The following is a 16846-nucleotide window of genomic DNA, read 5'->3' on the forward strand; positions in this document are numbered from 1 at the left end:
AAATGAGTAAAGACCTATACTGTAAAATATCTGACATTTTTTAGACTAGTAAATATAGGGGGGAAATTCTGCAAGATGTTAGGCAAAATTCAACACGCCTACAAAAAAGAATCAAATATGCTAGTTGTGGTGACATCATCAACATGGCCAAATAAGACCTTTCTATAGTCTTCCCCCAAAGGAACACCAATTTTGATAATCACCCAAGAACGAAAGAACCTTTGTGAAAATCTGGGAGTCCAGTGGAGAAGTTCAAGCACACAGTTGGAGGAAAAAAAAAAATTAGAGACTGGATGCGCTGAAGGGGTTAGAGGAATAGTTTTACCTCTCCCACATCACTACTCCCCCCAGTGCTCCCTGAGCATGGCCCCAGGTCATGAGAGATTTTCTCAGCCCATGAGCTCTCCCATAGACCAATGTGACAACATATAAGTGAGCACCTGCTTTGCCAGCTGTGCAAGATGCTGTCAAAGTGACCCACGTCTTTCTAACCCCATCCAAAATACTGAGATGTGAATTGCACCACTGGGGGTCAGCAGTGGTTGGGAGGCCAGAGTGATAAGGGAGAGCTCTGATCAAATGTATCAAAGGTCCTAACACCACTTACAGACTCTTATCCAGAAGCCCATCCATGAGCAGCTGGGAATGCCTCACCCATTAAGCCTCCAACTGAGCCACCAGCACCCCCAAAGCTCCTCAGATCTAACCCACATACACTCCCATCCCACAGCAAGCTCCTATGTGTGCTCCCAAAAGGAAGGGTGCTGAGAATGAGGCTTTGCAGCCAGCCAGCAAGCACAACAGAGAGATGATCTGATTCTGCAGGATGAGGAGACAATTGCCAAAGCAATTCTGAGAAAAAAGAACAGACATGAAAGCATCACACCTCCTGATTTCAAACTATATTACAAAGCTATCGTAATCAAAACAGTATGGTACTGACATTAAAAAAAAAAAAAAAGACACAAAACCAATGGAATAGAATAAAAAACCCAGAAATAAACCCATGCATATATGTCAACTAACATAATATGTCAACTAACATCTTAGCAAAAGAGCCAAGAATATTCAATGAGAAAGTTAAGTCAACAAATGAGGCTGGGAAAAGTTGATATTCACATGCAAAATGATGAAACTATGCAAATATCTTACCCCCATGCACAAAAATAAATTCAGAATACATTAAAAATTTAATGTAAGACCTGAAACTTTGAAACTCCTGAAAGAAACATAGGAAAAATTCTCCTTGACATTGGTCTTGGCAAGGATTTTTTAGATATAAGAGCAAAAGCACGAGCAAAGAAAAGCAAAAATCAAGAAGTGGGAGCTACATCAAACTAAAAAGCTTCTACAAAGAAAAAAAAAAACCCCACCAAATGAAAGGGTAAATTATAAAATGGGAGAAAATATTTGTAAACCATATATGTGATAAGGGGTAATATCTAAAATATATAGAGAACTCATATAACTCAACAGCAAAACAAAATCTAATAATAAATATCCCAGTTTAAAAATGGACAAAACACAGGGCACATAGGTGATGCAAGTGGCTAAGCCCCCGACTCTTGGTTTTGGCCCAGGCCATTATCTCAGGGTCACAGGATCAAGCCCCAGCTCAGGCTCTATGCTCAGCAGAGAGTCTGCTTAAGATTCTCTCTCCCTCTCCTTCTGCCCCACACCCCACAAACTCTCTCTCTCAAATAAATAATTTTTTTTAACAGGAAAAAGACTTGAATAAGAAGTCTTTTTCCAAAGAAGACCTGCAATGGCCAACAGGAACGTGAAAATGTTCTTGAAATCACTAATCATCAGGGAAATGTCAATCACAGCACAATAACATGTCACATCAACCTGATAGAGTATATATTCTCAAACAAAAAAGAAAGAAAATACAGAGAAATAACAAATGCTGGCAAAAATGTAGAAAAGAGAGAACCCTATACATTGTTGGTGGGGATATAATTTTGTGCAGACACTATGGAAAACGCTATGGAAGTTCCTCAAAATATTTACACTAGAACTACTGTATGATCCAGCAACTCCACTTCTCAGTACATATCCAAAGGAAATGAGGTTGTTACCTCAAAAAGATGTATGTACATCTATTTTCATTGTGGTATTATTCAGGCTAACCAAGGTTTAGAAACATTCAAAGTGCCTGTCAACAGATGGATGGATAGCACATTCTCTCTCTCTCTCTCTCTCTCTTTCTCTCTCTAACACACACACACACACAGAGAGAGAGAGAAAGAGAGAGAGAGAGAAATATTATTCATCTCTAAAAAGAAAGCCTCCTATTTGCAACAACATGAAGGCAATTATGCTAGGTAAAATAGCTGGAGAGGGGAAGGCATATACTACACATTATCATGTATATGTGGCATCTTAAAAAAAAAAAAATCAAACTTACAGAAACTGGAAGGAGAATGGTAGTTGCCAGAGGCTGAGAAGTGTAAAATATGGGGAGAGGATGATAAAAAGGTACAAACTTTCAGTTCTAAAATGAATGAGGTCCAAAGACCTAATTATAGGATGGTAAATACAGCTGATAACAATGTATCATATAATCATATTTTGCTAAGAGTAAACAAGTGTTCTCGAACATGAAAAAGTAAATATGTGAGATGTGTTAATTAACTTAAGAGAGTCCTCGTACAATGTATACAAATCATCACAACACTGTACACTTTGAATATATTACAATGTTGTCAATTATACCTCAGTAAGGCTGAAAGAAAAGAAAAAAAAGATCCTATATTAGGGGCAGTTAAAAATATCAAAGTTATAAAATGTAGGAATTAAGTGTACCATCTGCCAAAGTATGTGAAACACATACACAGTTACAAAATGTAGGAATTAAGTATACCAAAACTCTGAAGTATTTGAAACACATACACACAAACACAATGGAAATTAGCATTAGAACAGAACCCTAAAATAAAAACACAAAGTCAAAAATACTTTAAAATAAAACATACCTAAACGGCATAGACTAAAGAAATCAAAATTATAATTATGAGCTTTTTTAATATTAAAAATAACTAGGAAATATATATAAAAGCTGACAATGTGTGGTAAAAGATGAACTCAGATGGGCAAAAACTCTTGGTATTTAGGGTTCTCATTTAAAAAAAAGAATTAAAATAAAAAGAACAAGATATTCAACTCAATAAGCTAAAGGATTTTGGTAAAGGTCAATAAAATAACTATAAGAAAAGTAGCAGGAATGAATCAATAAAAAGAGTAGACTAGGTATTCATTTAGTGAACTCCAAAAAGATCATAAAATAACCCTAAAAATAGGAAAAGTTAATCAAATAAAAGCAGAAAAAAGTTCAACAACTTAACTAAAATTCACAAAGGCTAAGTAAGAAACAGAAAATTCAAATTTCATTAAAAATTACTAGGTAGATAAGGCCAAGTAAGATGAATATCATAAAAGAATAGTATATACAATTCTGTTCTGATTAACATAGTCCTGATGCAGTGACAATAATGAAAGAAAATATAAATTAATAAAAGTGATCTGAGAAAGAAATAGTAACCAGAATATAATCAAACACATATATAGCAGGAAAAGCTCTTAGAATACCTACGTTTAGAAAAGGAACTAGGTTCAAACTGTTTACAAAACAAATTATTTCAAAATTACACTTCTCACAACATAAATCAACATGAAAAGCTACCACACCCCATTTACATAGCTATTATAAACCTGATACCAAACCTGACCATGATTATTATTTATTTATTTATTTAGCTATTTTTTTAAGATTTTATTTATTTATTTGAGAGAGAGGCAGTGAGAGAGAGCATGAGCGAGGAGAAGGTCAGAGGGAGAAGTAGACTCCCTGTGGAGCTGGGAGCCCAATGTGGGACTCGATCCCAGGACTCCAGGATCATGACCTGAGCCGAAAGCAGTCATCCAATGGAGCCTCCCAGGCGTCCCAATGATTATTTTTAAATATACACTTACCTCACTTTTATCAAAATTAAAATGGAAGTAAAAAATGAAATCTAAGACTACATTCTTTCAAAAGTCACAACTAAATAAGAGTTACTTACTACTCACTTGATATAGTGAGACAAGACAGAATTATTATTTTCCATTGTAATTCTTTTTCTTTTCTTTTTTATGATTTATTTATTTATTTGAGGGAGAGAGAGAATGCCTATGTGTGCACATAGGCGAGAGGAGGTGCGCAGGGGGAGAGAATCCCAAAGCAGACTCCTTGCTGAGCACAGAGGCCCATGGGGTGGGTGGGGGGGAGGGGCTCGATCTCAATACCCTGAGGTCCTGACCTGAGCCACCCAGGCACCCCTATTTTTCTTAAAATATCAAAGGGGAAAGAACAACAGGAGTTAATCCATTCTAAATAATCAAATACGTTAGAAACTTACAGCAATGAAGACAGGATATTAGCTCTGGACAAGATAGAGAAATGACTGAGAGAGAAAAATCATTTGCCCAAAAATGCCTATGCTAAACATGCGTAGTATAAAATTTTAGCATGAGAAAATGTGAGGCATTTCAAACCACTGAGGAACCTATATATTAATCACAAGTTACAAAGTAGACCATCACGTACATGTCTAGCAAGTACTCAGGTCACAAGGGAAGAGGCAGAGGGCCGAGATGTTAGCCTCCAAATTCAACCAGACCAAACATTTGAAACTAAATAGCTCACTGAGAGTGACAATCAGTCTATGCACATGCATGAACTCCATCTGCACTTGCTAGTCTACCCCATTCTTTCATTTCCCACTATTCCTGCGTCACACTAAATTAAAAAAAAGGAATCATCACATCGTCCCAAAATTAACCAACACTATAGCAAGAAGAGTAAAAAATCTACAAAAGTTTCTTATTCACGGGTGATTGGTTATTTTTGTGGCATTTAAAGTAGACATATTTCTACTCTCCATTTATGTAGAAAAATAGGAATAGAGTGCCATTGGGAAAGAGAGAATACAATTTCCACCTTGACATACAAGAAATGCTTCTACAACCAAAAGCCTGATTGTAACCAATTTCTATCATGATTGATTTTCCAACTAACTTCTCTTTTTCAATATATTCTATAATAGAACTTTTTCGGAGACTGAATTTAAATGACTTTTATTTTGAGAAATTTCCAACATTCCTCACTGAATTCTGCAGTACTGAAGACCCAGGACTGGAAGTTTCCAAGTATTCTATCCCATGCCCTTCCAGAACTGTTTTTAAGCTTGCTGTGGACATTGAAGGGTAGACCAATTCACTAAATAAATAAATAAATAAATAAATAAATAAATAATAGCAACAAATCTCTGGTAACTGGTCACAAAACTAATGCCATTATAAGATTATCAGCCCATCAAATAAAAAGAAAAGCCAGAAATGCCACAAAGACTTTTGTTTCTAAATAATGCCTCACAGGCAAAAAATGCATTCAAAGTGCAATTTAGGATACTCTCCAATGAATGTTGTACCCTATCTCAGCATGGTTCATAATTATGTTATTACTGGGAAAAGCCAAGGAAGAAAACTGCATCTGCACTTTACAGAAATCTTTTCCTCCCAGGTGCCAAAGATAATTCAGATAGCAGAATAAATGCCCTGTGGCAAAGCTGAGGGATTTTTTAAATCCCCTTGGCTTTTAGTCTTCTTTTCTGGATAACAAACTTACCCTAGCACTGCCACCATTTACCCCCAATATTCATCTGTCCTTCCTCTCAGTGATGCAGCTACGTTCAAACTCTTCCCTGTAAGAAAATAATACAGTAAACGTCAACCAAGTGGAATAGTTATATATCCTATCTCTGTGTTTATGCCACCATATATATTATAAACATATTGATCTTGAAAAGTACCTGGCTTTCTGCCTGGATACTCACTATTTTATTTATTCTAAAGTTCTTGATGAGAATCTGTTAATAACACTTAAACCTTGTAATGGGGGATCCATCAAAAAAAGTCACAAATGCCCAAAACAGTAAATGTGTATGCCTCCAATATCTTCTCTGAGAGACAATCCAAGCACAAGAAAAAAAGGAATTCCAAAAGGAAAACAGATGTGAATTATAATTACAATGAATTCTGTTTCTCACAATTTCAACACCCAAGAGTAGCCACGTTTATAGAAAAATAGAAGTGTGATAGTCACTGTTTGCAATGAACATAGACATCAACAACTGAACAAAAACTATGGAAGACAGTGGATCCTGAGACTTTGATATTAAAAACTCGATTTAGGAAAAAAATATTTGAAATAGGTAGGCATATTGATATTTTAGATAGAGATAGATCTGTCAGCTTTTTCTCTTTTTTGAGGAATTTAGAAATAAATTATTTTCAATCATTTGGTTGATAAGATGCTTACCTGCTTGGGGTTCTATCTCTTAACAGAGAAGATCCAAAGCACAAATATTGCACCAGAAAAACAAAAAAGAGGGGCACCTGGGTGGCTCAGTGGGTTAAAGCCTCTGCCTTCAGCTTAGGTCATGATCCCAGGGTCCTGGCATCGAGCCCTGCATCAGGCTGTCTGCTCAGCAGGGAGCCTGCTTCCCTCTCTCTCTGCCTGCCTCTCTGCCTACTTGTGATCTCTGTCTGTCAAATAAATAAATAAAATCTTTAAAAAAAAAAAAAAAGAAAAAGAAAAAAGAAAAGATTGTACAGATCACATAGTCCATTAGAAGAAAACATCAGGGCCTCTGAGGTCACTGGGATATGCTGAGATGACAAGGTATCAGTACCATGTCTAATGCAGCTGAAAGCGGGAGGTGACAAATTGTAGTTCCACACAGCAGTGCTTACTCGTTTATTCATATAATCATGTTCATTACTGTCTACATTACTGAACAAAAACACATCAGACAACATGTAAGACAGGTAGACTGGTGAGCATTACAATAAACAGGTTTTCCTGTGGAAATCCTTGAGGCTTTTTTTTCCCATTTAAATGCATAATCTGATACAAAAGTAATACCATTTAAGAGCACTTCCCCTTGGAATTCATTTTGGGATTTTACGGAAATGAACTGGTTGATTTGTGAGTTGTATGTGCCTTGCTTCCTCTAGGAGAAGTAGGTAAAAATAGTACATAAACACTATTGCTTGATCCAGCTGCCATATTGAAATGGCATCACAAAGGCCTCTTTCCTTCTTCAAATGCTCTTCTCTGGGGACTTCTATTATCTGCCTTTCAATGTGAGGTCTTCCCAACACTCTCCCTCCCTTTGACCTTACACTTATGTAATGAAGCAAAACAACAATCCCACTTTACCAATATTTGGGGGATATCTAGAGATATCTAGATATCTTGGACATCTAGGGAACTGTATTTTACTGTGAAAACTTCCTTTGGAGAAGAACAATAGGAAATACGAATGTTTGCTTAAAATGACAGCCATGTTGGTAGCTGGTTTGGGAACGATGACATATGAGTGAAACTGGTGGTAATGAAAGTGGTCCAGCTTGGGAGAAGGAGGGCTTAAAGCAGACTGAAGAGTCATGAATGAGACGCAGAGACTGAAACTTCTGTGACGCTCCAATGGGCATGCAGCCAAGATTGGCTAGCTGCCCAACACATTCACGTTTCCTTCCCAAAACAGATTTACACTGTATTTCCCAGTCATTCTTGCAGCTAGATGGGACTGTGTGACTGACTTCCAGTCAACAGCATAGGACAGAAATATTATGTGTCACTTTCAGGCACGGTCCTTAAAATCTCCTGTGTGCTTCTCTATACTCTCCTGTGAAGTACGTTAGAAGCCGTCAGTAGTTCTGAACCTTGCTCTTGCTGACCTCTGATGTTCTTCTTCTTCTGACATCTTTCTTAATGAAGTCTTTCTGTCATCCCTCCCTTCTCTCACTCTGAGCCTTTGCTCACCTCTTTAAACACCTGCCTTTGTCAGCATACTTATGGTCTTTTAAATAGTTTTCATATGGATACATTCTCTCCCCAGGTAAACAAAAAATTCTTCAAAAGGGGAAATAATCCCTCTGTGTGTCCCCCTAGGCTCCCATCAGCATAGCTGGTAACATTTCCCATACACAGGAAATTCAGAATTTCACATTTAGGCAACTTCTATAGCTTACTGAGGCCAATTCATTAAAAAAAAAAAAAAAAAAAAAAAAAAATTTCTAATCTCCAGATGCCTGTCCCTTGTCTTCTTCAGCCAAATTACCTTTTAGAAAATGAGCCTCCATTTGCTGAGTTAGCCTCAGATTTAAAGAAACATTCATTCACCTTGAGTAGATGGAAACATCACAAAGACCACCAGTGGATCAACAATAGAAAATGAAAATCCAGCAATCTAAACACACCTTTCCATGTAAATTCTGCTATCCTTTCAAAAATAACCTCGAATGCTTGATTCACCCCAAGCCCCAATATTTAAACAAGATGAATTTGTTCAATTGTCCTCATAGTTTGGAAAAGGACCTTTGTTTCCCTCCTCAGTCATCTCACTTAATAAGTAGAAATCTTTACAAATTTACATATTCTCAAAAGATTATTTTCCTTTCAGCTTTCCCAGTCTGTAAAGAATCACTTTTTAAAAGAGTTCCCACCTTTTTCACATACTTTGCTCTTACTTAATGGATGTTACTAGCTTGGATTTTTCGGAAAACATGGATACACCATGGATTATTTGCCTAAGCAGGAAACAACAAACGTTCCCAAACTTCCCGAGAACAGGCATCTGCAGTGCTAGGAATTCCACCTTTTTCCTTAAGACAACTCACACCCACTCTTCACAATAACTACCATGTTTCAAACTTTCTTAGCTCTCCTCACATCTCTACCTCTCCCTCCTGCTCCTTCACATACAAAGATAGCATGGCTTTGCAGAGAAATCAGATCCCTAGAAGAGGAACTCCCTCCTCCTCTTCATACAAAGCATGCAAACGTGGATATCGCTACAAATCCTTCCCTGCCTACTCCCCTTCTCAAGAGCCAACGCTACTTCATTATCCTTTTTCCCTTGAGAATATCTGCCAGCTCCCTCCTATCAATTAAATCTTTACTGTTGACTTTCAAACATACTGAAGTCTCTTCCATCTTATATAAAAACCTTCCCCAAATCCTATGTGCCCTATTTGCTATTCTCAGAAGACTTGTCTATTCTGGCTGTATCCAATTTCACAGCCCTGACTCACTCCTCACCCTGCTCTAAGCCATCTTTCCCCTCATTTTCCCACACAACAGCTCTTGCTAAGAACACCAAAGACTTCTGTGGCCGGAACTCCAAGGACTGTTTCAAACCCACATCATTGAAGATGCCTTTCAGATTGCTGGTCACCCCACCTTTATCAGAGCATAGCTTCCCTTTGTTTTCTTTCTTTCTTTTTTTTTTTTTTTGATTTTTTTTTTATATAATTTTTTTATTTTCTTCCCTTTGTTTTCTTAACTCCAGCTGTTTCCCTCCTCTTTTGTGATGTTCTCCTTTGCGGGTTGATCTTTCTTCACACAGCCATGAAATGAAGTCCCTCAAGGCTTGGTTCTAAGGCTCTCTTTTCTTATCACTTCTTAGTGTCTCTTGAGGCAGTGGTACCCACAGGCATGATATCATGTATCACCTGCACACTTAGGACACAGACAGGTCTATCTCCAGTACAGATCTCTCCTCCAGGGGCCACAAATACAGATTTAAATGCCAACCTGAGGTTTCTGCTTGTCTCTCTCAAAGTCACCCCAAACCCAATGAGTTCAAAGTTGAACTTGAAATCTCTCTCTCAAATCTGATCTGCTTCCAGTGTCCTTATCCTAGTAAACGGTGCCAGTAGCCATCAGATTGAAGAAACTCACTTCTCTTCTCCTGATGCTACTTTCAATCTATCACAGATTTCTGGCCATTTAACAATGTAACTCAACCACTTCTCTCCATCTTTCCACTACCACATTAGTCCAGGCTCTATGATATCAGACCTTGTGGCCTCTGTAATTCTCTACTGATCCTCCCCAGGTAGAGATCTTGCCTGCATGCCAGTCCTGTGTCCTGAGCTAATAAGAACTGTGTTTTTAAATCACAAATCTTTGTCACTCACGTCTTTTCAATGACTATCCTTTACCATAGGATCAAAGGCCTTTAAAATGACCCAAGGCCTTACTTCATCTCCTCTGACTATCTCTCTGGTCTCATCTAGCATCTGAGTCTTCAGGCTCTCTACCCATCCACTCTCCTTCACCCCAGGTCACCCTGCATTCATTCGGTACCTAGAATTTTCAGTGTCCAGAGCTGCCCCAGAGGCTTTGCCTTCTCCAAATCCTTCCCAGTTAATGCTTATTTACCTTCAGACCTCCGCTCTGAGGGAAGATGTCCCTGACAAGAACAAACATTATTACTCCCTCTTACAGCATCATTTCCCTATCATGGTGCATGTCAGTTCCAACTGTCTATTACTTTCTGGGAACATGTGACAAAGTGTCTACCTCCTCCCCACCTGCCAGATGGTAAGTAAGGTCTATGAGAGCAGTCACCTCCTCTGTTCCCTTCACCACCCTTTTCTGAGCATTTAGCATGGCACCCAGCCCACTGTAAACACTCAATATTATATTTGTTGAATGAATGGGCAAATGAATAAATGAACTATTTACAATATTGTCCACAGAGCTAGGCTATCTTTAAAATACTTTAAGTGTCCTCACAATTGTAATACATTTTTAGCTACACATTTTGTCATTTTTTTTTTCACAATGTACTGAATATCTGTCCTTAAACTAGGAGCACCTCTACTTCAGGAATCCTATTCACTGGCTTTTGTATCTACAAGACCCAGAACAGAGCCTAAAAGATGACGGGTACTCAAAAAGTACCTGTTGAAAGAAGGATTAACCTCGACTCAGTTTCTTACATAAAAATAGATCCAGTGTTCAGGCTGTGGAATTAGCTCTCCAGACTCAAATCCTCATTCTTTCATTTACTAATTGTATGAACTTAGACCAACTGCTTAGTTTTGCTAAGTCAGTATAAAATGGGGTTAATAATACCTAACCTCAGAATTAAGTTAGATAATTCTTATAAAACCTAGTTTCACAGCCAAACCTCGGGATGCCCCTAAGGTATACTAATGGAGGTTATTATTTTCAAGTAAGTAAACAATGTACCTTGAGCCACCTCTAAGACTCTAAGACCACCTCTATATGTGGTCTCACTCACATAGCCCTACCTGCCAGCATACCTGTTAAGGGACAATGTGGTCTACAGAATGGCATTGGGATTGATCCCCCACAACAAGACCACCACCAGGGACCCCTGAGACAACCTGGAATACCATCCTAACTAACACCTCATCTCGCACATGGCACTGTATGCCACCACATGCCTTGTGTAATACTATGTAACATTATGTATTACTATGATGTAATACTAAATGTAATACTATGATGTAAATGTAGTACTATGTATTGTAATAATATAATGTAATATTATGTATTACTAAATAATACATGTAATGTATTAAATGTAATACTATATAATATATTACTAAATGTAATACTATATATTATAAATGTAATACTATGCAATACTAAATGTAATACTATGATGTAACAACTCAGCTGAGATGTGGAAGGGAAAAACAATGATTCAGACAGGACCAATAAGCATTCATGCCAACCCTCCTTACAATCAAATCTAAAGGTTTCCTTTAGATACTTCCTTGAGTATTCCCAACACTCAAACTCCATAATTACCTACCTTTCCTACTCAACCTCAAAATAAAGTTTAGGGATTAGCAATTACTTAAAACCAACTTCAAGAACAAAAAAGTTGCCATGAAGGAAAATTTGCAGAAGCAGTCACAAGACAGCTAACAAATATTTCAGATTTGTGTGCAGAAGTATAAGTTATCTACACTACTATTCTAGTAGTAATAATAACATATTAATGTATGTTAGAGCCATCTGAATGTACACCACATTAGAACACGAAATTCAATTTGTATTTGTTTCACCTGCACAATAGTATGCTTTCTCACTGCTTCAAAATACTCTTGGCATGGTTATTTCCCAATAAAAATTATATCACCCCCACTATACAGATGGAAGAAATGGAAAAAATAAAAGGCAAAATGATGCTCTCAAGGCCAAAGAGAAACTGAGAGCCCATGGTGAGAGTATTGTGATCTGGAGAAAATAAATTCTGTTCTGAAAATGGAAAAAAATTTAAATGTTCTCTCAAGTGTATACACTTTTTATGATTTTACAGTGACTTCACACTCCCTCTGTGTTACTTGCCCGATCACATTTCCTCAGGATGCTCTCCTAATGGGACAGGGTTTAGGATCATCATGTTCCTATTTCGCACCTCCCCACGTGTAACTGAGGGAACTCAACATCCAGAAGTCCAGCTTATAAGGAACTAATAACTCATCTGATGAACTGTAGATTCACATACAGTTATACAAGAAATACTATAGAAAGATGCACTGTACCCTTGACCCAGTTTCCCCCAATGGCAACATCTTAATGAAACTATAGTACAATATTACAACTAGAATATCAACACTGATACAGTCAAGACACAAGCCAATAGCAAAAGGATACTTGTGGGTGACTTCATCTGGTGTGAAAAATAGTCTAAGGAAACAAAGGAGCCAAGAGGCCTTGAGAAGCCACAAGTCTCAGTTTTTTATGAACCACTAACAACTCGAATGCTGCGAATTTTATGACACATGGGAGCAAGAGGCAGTTGGATAATGAATCACAATGACAAGGATGAGAAGAGATATTTGTGAAGAGGTTGAAGCCCTGACATTTCTTTTTCTTTTTTTTAAATTTCTTTTCAGCATAACAGTATTCATTGTTTTTGCACCACACTCAGTGCTCCGTGCAATCCGTGCCCTCTCCCAAACCCACCACCTGGTTCCCCCAACCTCCCCCCCCCCCGGCCCTTCAAAACCCTCAAATTGTTTTTCAGAGTCCATAGTCTCTCATGGTTCACCTCCCCTTCCAATTTCCTTCAAGTCCCTTCTCCTCTCCATCTCCTCTTGTCCTCCATGCTATTTGTTATGCTCCACAAATAAGTGAAACCATATGATAATTGACTCTCTCTGCTTGACTTATTTCACTCAGCATAATCTCTTCCAGTCCCGTCCATGTTGCTACAAAAGTTGGGTATTCATCCTTTCTGATGGAGGCATAATACTTCATAGTGTATATGGACCACAGCTTCCTTCTCCATTTTCCACGAAGGGCATCTTGGCTCTTTCCACAGTTTGGTGACTGTGGCCATTGCTGCTATAAACATTGGGGTACAGATGGCCCTTCTTTTCACGACATCTGTATCTTTGGGGTAAATACCCAGTAGTGCAATGGCAGGGTCATAGGGAAGCTCTATTTTTAATTTCTTGAAGAATCTCCACACTGTTTTCCAAAGTGGCTGCACCAACTTGCATTCCCACTAACAGTGTAAGAGGGTTCCCCTTTCTCCACATCCTCTCCAACACATGTTGTTTCCTGTCTTGTTAATTTTGGCCATTCTAACTGGTGTAAGGTGGTATCTCAATGTGGTTTTAATTTGAATCTCCCTTATGGCTAGTGATGATGAACATTTTTTCATGTGTCTGATAGTTATTTGTGTGTCTTCATTGGAGAAATGTCTGTTCATATCTTCTGCCTGTTTTTTTATATGATTGTCTGATTTGTGTGTGTTGAGTTTGAGGAGTTCTCTATAGATCCTGGATATCAACCTTTTGTCTGTTCTGTCATTTGCAAATATCTTCTCCCATTCTGTGGGTCGCCTCTTTGTTTTGCTGACTGTTTCCTTTCCTGTGCAGAAGCTTTTGATCTTGATGAAGTCCCAAAAGTTCATTTTTGCTTTTGTTTCCTTTGCCTTTGGAGACATATCTTGAAAGAAGTTGCTGTGGCTGATATCGAAGAGGTTACTGCCTATGTTCTCCTCTAGGATTCTGATGGATTCCTGTCTCACGTTGAGGTCTTTTACCCATTTTAAGTTTATCTTTGTGTACGGTGTAAGAGAATGGTCAAGTTTCATTCTTCTACATATAGCTGTCCAGTTTTCCCAGCACCATTTATTGAAGAGACTGTCTTTTTCCCACTGTATATTTTTTCCTGTTTTGCCTGACAATACTTCTTAAGTCACATCAGGTAGATCAGTGGTTCAGAGACTTATGCTCAATTGCACTCCTGTGTGGGTAATTTAGACTTCACCTTTAACCTCAGTGACCTTTCTCAGCGTGAAAATCTAAGATGCCTTCGGCCAATTGCCATATTAAAACAACAACAACAACAAAAAAAAAACCTATGGGATCTCTTGGCACAGCCAATCTGACATCCAGAACACAAAACAAGACCTCCATTTCCTCCTCTTTATCTAATAAAAAGGTAGCATCAAAGACCTTGGAGTTTCAGATTAGGCCAATTGGGGTTCACATTCTGGTTCTGTCACTGACTAAAAGCCACCATGGGCACCTGAGCTTATTACGTCAACTGGAAAAAGGATATAAGAGGCACCAACTTAAGGTGTTGGGGGATTCAATGAGATAATGTATTAATGGTCGTGGCCCTGGTCATCACTCAGAAGAATGTTATTTTGCATTTTCTCCTTTCCTCTGCTTTTCAGTTTCCTCCTGTTACAGTGGAAGTCTCTTGTGAAAGAGTAATTAAAGTAGAATGCCAAAAAACACGTCTCACTTTGTTTACCTGACATATCAAACATGTCAATAGTTAATGGAAATTATTTTACCTCCTATCTTCCCCACAAATGCCTTTTATCAATATAATAAGAAGACTCTGACTTAAAGGCCAAACAGAGAAGTTTGCTTTTTAAGGAGATAATCTAGTGCCAAGTTACCCCTCAAAACTTCTCTGGGAAGTTGGTAACTGCACGCATCCACAAAGACAACAATAAACTTGAGGTCAGCAGGAAGGTCAAAATAATGTACACAGAAACAAAGGAAAACCAAGAAAATTCAACTACAGCGCTCAGGAAAATGATACCTAGAGAGAATTTGCTCAGACTGGAAAGCCCACAGAGATGATAACCCAATGACTAGAAGATTCCACTTATTATGCATGAAGGGGAAAAAAACTGAAAAACATAGTAAGAATCCTCAGTACATAATAGACATTACAGAAAGCATGGCACTGGGGGAATCACAGAACTAGGGAGGGGACATTATATCCTAAGCCTTAAAAACAAACACACAACAACTCCAAATCATTTTATTCCCACTAACATTCCTTAAATCACTTCTACCATTCCCTAACCTTATCCCTGGGCCACTTAAGCCAAACGGGAATTGAACAATAGGCACACTGCTTAGACATTAATGACTGGTCAGACAAGTTCTTTGGGGCCAGAAAAACCAATTGTAAGAGAAAAAAAAAAGCTGAGCCATCCTTCCATTTGTGTGTCTATAGTTCAGATATACCGCTTCTGCAGATCTAAGTTCCCTACCTGATTTGTAGGTATTTCTGCCAGTCAAAGAATATGAACTAACAGCTTTCTGAAATTCAACATGAACAAGGAATACCGGAAATTTTTATAAATGGTGATTCCAATGAATAATGCTGTCCTTAATGGGAGACAAGGAACAGTGGCTTTCCTTTGTTAACAATCTATCAGGTTTAAGATATGAATAAATAATTATGAAAAGAAGAAATGACCTGAAAGAAATGTAAGAGCACTCCCTGGCTCTTTTTAATTAATAATTTTTGTTTAATTTTATTTCAAAGTAATTGTAGACTTATAGTCGGTTGTAAGAAATAAAACAGAGGGACCCAGTTGGTCCTTCAAGCAGTTTTCCCCAAAGGTAACAATATCACAACCATGATATTGACATTGACAGTCAAGATTCATCACCACCAGAATCTTCATGTTGCTCTCTCATAGACATGCCCACTTCTCTCCCACCCTTTAATACCTGCCAGCTACCACTAAACTACATTAATCTGTTGTCCATTTCATAATTTTGTCATTTCCACTATATGACATAAATTGAATCACATGATATGTAACCCTCTGGGATTGGATTTTTTTCACTCAGCTCAATTCACCCAGGTTGTATTTGTCAACAGTCCATTCCTTTTCTATTGCTGAGTAATGTCTGATAGTTTAGGCGTACCATAGTTTGTTTAACCATTCTGGTTATCTGGGATGCCTCAATTGTTAGGCTATTACAAATACATCTGTTACATTAACATCCATGTTCAGGGTTTCATATGAACATAGAGGTCCTCATTTCTCTGGGATGAATGCCTAAAGGTACATTTGTTGCAGGATTGTGTACAAACAAATTTAGTTTTTTAAGAAACTACTAAATTGTTTTCCAAAGTACCTGTACCATTTTACACTTCCACTAGCCACGTATAATTTATCCAGTATCTACAACCATACCAGCATTTGGTATCAATGCTCTTTTTTATTTAACTCATCTGATAAGTGCCTATGACTCTCCTATAGGGATAAAAGTGAAAACAAGAGGAAGACTTGTCTAAAATCAAAGGTACCACTGGAAAGTTCAATTCTAAACTCGAGCAATGGCCACCAGCCTTCTTGCACAAGAAAATTTAGCCCCACTTAGTAGGCATTAGGATTCAGAGTTCAGGCTTTAGAAAACAGTTCACTTGGGTGGACATGCCGTCCTTGTCACTGAGAGATTTGGGCAAGATGACCCTTTTCTTAATGCAAGAACTTCTTTGAAAAGGGCATTTAGTGCCTCGATTATGATGGTAGTTTATTCAGTTATTCTATGAATATTTATTTAAAAAGTTCTGTGTGCCAAGCATCACACTAGATACGAAGATACAGCAGTCAACAACAGAGACACAAAGACTGCCCTCCAGTGGGGCTACCGTCTAGCAAGGAACACAGATAAACCAGAAAACCATTAAGGGGAC

General features: G+C 38.0%; 1 protein-coding gene across 5 annotated transcripts in view; it reads right to left on the reverse strand.

The window, feature by feature from the left end:
* Positions 1-16846, reverse strand: part of LOC132028661 (cAMP-specific 3',5'-cyclic phosphodiesterase 4D-like) — a 907530-nt gene that overhangs the window by 698312 nt on the left and 192372 nt on the right. For all 5 annotated transcript variants that reach the window (XR_009407493.1, XM_059417921.1, XM_059417920.1 and 2 more), the window contains exon 2: positions 5669-5744. The gene's annotated coding sequence lies outside the window, so the exon portion shown is untranslated. The remainder of the gene's footprint in view (positions 1-5668; positions 5745-16846) is intronic.

The sequence above is a fragment of the Mustela nigripes genome, chromosome 12, assembly GCF_022355385.1.
Source record: "Mustela nigripes isolate SB6536 chromosome 12, MUSNIG.SB6536, whole genome shotgun sequence".
In the NCBI taxonomy this organism is placed as follows: Eukaryota; Metazoa; Chordata; class Mammalia; order Carnivora; family Mustelidae; genus Mustela; species Mustela nigripes.